Source organism: Eriocheir sinensis, chromosome 52 (genome assembly GCF_024679095.1).
Source record: "Eriocheir sinensis breed Jianghai 21 chromosome 52, ASM2467909v1, whole genome shotgun sequence".
NCBI lineage: Eukaryota > Metazoa > Arthropoda > Malacostraca > Decapoda > Varunidae > Eriocheir > Eriocheir sinensis.
Window position 1 is genome coordinate 9,765,407 of NC_066560.1, and position 5,235 is coordinate 9,770,641.

The window sequence follows — 5,235 nt, forward strand, 5'->3', positions numbered from 1 at the left end:
AGATGAAGATGAAAGTGGAAGAAGAGGAAGAGGGGGGGGGGGGGGGGAAATAGAAGAAGAAAAAAATAAGATGAAAAAGGACAACAACAACAACCACCACCACCACAATAACAACAATATCAACAACAACAACAACAAAAACAACAACAACAACAACAACAACAACAACATTACCAAAAACAACAACGAAAAGAAGAACAAAAAGAACAAAAAACAAGGACAACAAGAAGAAACAACTCCTCAGCCACAAGCATTTACCTACAACACTATATATATGATTTTTTTTTCCCTCCTATATTTTAACGTCATTTTCCTTAACTTTCGTCCTCTTCCTTATCATCACGCCTTAAAATTTTGCAGCTGTTGTTTACGTTCCTCTTGAATAATTCCTAAGTCTGGAAGTGTGTGTGTGTGTGTGTGTGTGTGTGTGTGTGTGTGTGTGTGTGTGTGTGTGTGTGTGTGTGTGTGTGTGTCAAATCCTCTCCTTGACGTGCAGGTCGTGGGAAGGGGCAGAAGAGGAGAAGGAAGAGGAGGAGGAGGAGGAGGGGGAAGAGGAGGAGGAAAAGAAGGAGAAATGAAGAGAAAGGCTTGAACGAATAGATGAACATAGGAACTTAGGAGGAGGAGGAGGAGGAGGAGGAGTGTAGGAGGAAGAAGAGAAATAAGGAGAGAAGAAAAAATTAAGGAAGGAAGAAGAAAATGTATGATTAAGGTAAAGATCAGGAAGAAATAAAAAGAAATGAAGAAAAAAAGAGACAGGGATAAGGATAGACAGAGAGAGAGAGAGAGAGAGGCTTGGTGAAAGGAAAAGAGAGAAAGGAGGTTCATCTTTGCTGCGTCAGTGTTTAGCCGTGGTCAGGGGTGCTGTCTCTCTCTCTCTCTCTCTCTCTCTCTCTCTCACATATACACTTTTTTCCCATCTATTCACATTTCTTAACATCACTCTGAAGAAAAAAAAAATCATAAGGCGCAATGTATTTTCTTTCCCAATAAAATATTACATAAAAATCAATTATAGTTCAGAAAAAAAAATCCTCATTGTTTCGAAGTGGCGTGAAACTGAATGAAATAACAGAAATTCGTGCATAGCCTTTCTTTTTTTTTTTTTTTTTTTTTTCTTATTTCATTATTATCAGATTCTCTTTTGTTCTGCCCGTAGTACAATCTCGGGCGAAGTATTGTGCGTTTCAATCATTATAGGTATTGTTTCCTTGTATCGCTTTATTTTGCTTTGTTCTATACCCGCTTCCATTCTCATCGTATTGTTGTGTGGAGGCGTGAGTCCTGGCCTATCACCATCACCACTATCACCACCACCACCACCGTTATCACCGTCATCATTATCAGGTCTAGTATTATCACGTCTATCGTCAGTATTATTTCTGTCAACACTTTCTTCTCCCTTTCGTTCCTGCCTCCTTCTGTTTCATTATCTTCTTTTTCTTCTTTATTTTCATCCTTCATTATCTTCGTCTTCATCATCATTGTTTTCTTCATCTTAATCATCGTCGTGATATTTTCTTTCTTTATCTTTATTTTTCTTCATCACCTTTTTTCTTCATTATCTTTTTCTTCTTTAGCTGTTTTATATTTATTTCCATCCTCATTTTTTTCTCCTCCTCCTCCTCATCATCATCATAATCATAGTCGTCATGTTCTCTTTTTTTTCATTATCTTTTTCTTCATTTTCCATATCTTCTTTATTTATTCCTTTTCTCTCCTCCTCCTTCCTCCTCCTCCTCCTCCAAAACTCGTAGTAATGGAGGATAATCAGCATTAAGAAATTGTACGTTTTTGTGTCCCGTTCGCCGCGTCACGTTTTCTTCGTCTCTGATTAGCGAGTGAAAGGCGTGACGGGTACTCTTCCTGAAGGTGGAGGTGGTGGTGGTGGTGGAGATGGTGGTGAATGAAGCAGGTGGAAGAAGGACGCTAAGAAGAGATTAATTGAAAGGTGTTGACGTAAAGAGAGAGAGAGAGAACGATAATGGCAACGATTAGAAAGGCGAAGGGATGATGAGTAGTGTTTTGGGTGGTGTTAGGACATAGGTGTTGCGTCATGCCTCGTAAAGTCTCTCTCTCTCTCTCTCTCTCTCTCTCTCTCTCTCTCTCTCTCTCTCTCATCGGCTGCTAACTAACGTGTCTTGATGGGTCGCTGGACTTTCACTGCCGTTCTGATCCTTTTCATCCTCCAGACAATATCAGTGAAGGATCATTGCATAGAGGAACCAACATAAAGTTTCCCCCCCCCCCTTTCTCTCTCTCTCTCTCTCTCTCTCTCTCTCTCTCTCTCTCTCTCTCTCTCTCTCTCTCTCTCTCTCTCTCTCTCTCTCTCTCTCTCTCTCTCTCTCTCTCTCTCTCTCTCTCTCTCTCTCTCTCTCTCTCTCTCTCTCTCTCTCTCTCTCTCTCTCTCTCTCTCTCTCTCTCTCTCTCTCTCTTTTATATAGAAGCACATTTAAGGACATTTTGATTCCGATATAGATAACACAGGGGGCTATACTCTCCCTAGCACCCTCAGATATTACGCCCTTGGACCACGCGATCTCAAAGTTAAAACCCAGACTCCGTATTTTCGGTTCTGGGCCATTTTCGTGCGCATTTCACCCAAGGTCTCGGATTATTGCAGACCCTCGTTAGCTTTCTGGTTCAGTGGAAAGAAGAGAAAAGAGAAGAAGAAAAGAAGTGAAAAGAGGAAAGTTTGTGAGTTCATGAATGTGTGACAGGAGTTTTCAGTGCGACAGTAATTCGTGTTTCTTACTGTTTTTGGTGTTTGTTGTTGTTGTTATTTCTTTCTGTTTTGGGTGTTTGTTATTTCTTACTGTTTTGGGTGTTTGATGTTGTTATTTCCTACTGTTATTGGTGTTTGGTGTTGTTATTTCTTACTGTGTTTGGTGTTTGGTGTTGTTATTGTTATTGTGTTGAGTGTGGTTGTGGTGGTAGTACATTTTAACTAATATTTGTTTGTTTTTGTTGTTGTTTTTGCTCTGGCTATACACAGAGATATGAGTAGATTACAAAAAGACCAGACTACAAAATCACCTCGTCTAAGCTTCCTCTCCCTGATCTTTCTTCCCGTCTGTGAAAAGAAGAAAGGAGAAAAGAAGAGAAGAAATGGAGAAAAGAAAAGAGGAAATTAAGAAAAGGAAGAAAGAAGAAACAACAAAAGAAGACGTGAAGAAAAGGAGAGAAGAAATGCGAAAAAAAGAGGAGAAATGGAGAAAAGAAAAGAAGAAATTAAGAAAAGGAAGAAAGAAGAAACAACAAAAGAAGAAGTGAAGAAAAGGAGAGAAGAAAGGAGAAAAAAGAAGAGGAGAAATGGAGAAAAGAAAAGAAGATACTAAAAAAAGGAAAAAAAGGAAGAAAAACAAAAGAAGTGAAGAAAAGGAGAGGAGATGAAAGAAGAGCAGAATAAAGAAGAAATGAAAAAAAGAAAATAAGAAAAGTTTGTGTTTGTGAGTGACAGAACAGATCATTTCCATAGTAGCATCTTGAAATTCTAACCCCTCATCTTTTTTCTTCCCTCGCCCAGACCTTCCTTCCCTTCTCTCCGTTCCTCCGGGACAATCTGAATCACCTCCTCGACTCTGGACGGAAGAAAAGAGTGAAAATAGTCTACGGTCCAAAGATACAATTTTCCTAGTCATGTAAGCTCGACGTACATTTTCTCTTATAGACGTTTCATGGATGCCTTGCTTATTTTACTCGCGTGGTTATGTTCACTGAGGAATAGTTATCTTGTTATTCTCTGTTTTCTGTATCTATATTATCATCATCATCATCATCATCATTATTATTATCAAGAACTTACATATCTTCCTTCTTTTTTCTGCTTTTTTTCTCTTAGCAGATATCACAAAACGTATGTAAATTGATATTTATTTGGTTAACTGTTAATATGTGTAGCAATAGTGTTGTTGATGATGATGATGACAGGGAAAGAACTGAAGACTTACTTGCAGGAAAAGGAAAGACAAGAAAAAAAGGAAATCTATCTTCGTTTTCTATCGCAGGAGTGGAAACAGCCAAAGAGGGGAGGCTTAGGAAAACAGCAAACTATGAACCAAACTCCAATCGATTCTTCATTCATTCATGTTTCTTACTGTTATTGACGTCTGGTGTTGTTATTGTTTGTGGTTGTGGTTGTGGTGGTAGTAATCGTATTGTTTTAGCTGGTATCACTATTTACGTTCTTATTGTTCATGTTTTCGCTAAAGTTACACATAAGTATATGAGATTACAAAATACCAAAGCCCGTATTCCTAAACCTTTCGGGGCCCAAGTACACGTATTTGACAAGGCTTTCGTAGGCAGGAGCAGGAGCAGTGAGTAGCGGGCTGTTTTTTTTATATATTTTTCTTTACGCCCTTGAACTGTCTCCTTTGCTGTAAAAAAAAAAAAAAAAAAAAAAAATCTCCAGGGGTAGTTTCATGACCCTGGTGGTAGTGTGACTCTTCTTCTGTACCATGAATGTGAAAAAAAGCATGAAAACTCAATTAATCTGTTTTTCGGCCTCTGGAAATTGTTGATGTGGGATGTGGAGGCGATTGAGAATACCAACCCAGATTACATGGAATTGGAATGGGAAGGTCGGCTGCGTGGAGGCTGCTGGGGTGGAGTAGGAGGGTGAGTGAAGCGACGTGCCCCCTGATGTATGGTCCCCCTTACATAGTAGACAACATATTACTTGGGAACTAATTAATCAACATACCCTTTAAAACACACATAACTCTGACGTATATGAATTAATTTTAAAGCTTTCTATCGCATCGGTTTTACTTTCTTCATTCATATACAAATAACATTCCTTTCATACGCCATCCTATTCCATTCATTTACTACCCCTTTCAATCATTCAACCATCATATTCCATTCTTACACTACCCCATTCATCCACATTATATTCCATCATCCACTTCTCTAGCCCATTCATCCACTTCACTCTCTCCCATTCATCCATTTCACTCTCTCCCATTCATCCAGCACCCTACCCCATTCATCCACTACCCTGCTCCATTCATCCAGTCCCCTTTTCCATTCATGTACTGACCTAATGTGTTTCCTGTTTTCCCCATTCAATAGTCTTTTAGAGGAGCAGTTAGTGGTGGTGGTGGTGGTGGTGAGGGAGGCGGTGGTGGAGAGTTACACGTCAATAAATATTGCCGCGTTGGAAGGACTCGTGGTGGTGGTGGTGGTGATGGTGGTGGTGATGGCGGTGGGGCGAGCAAGGTGAAAGGGTAC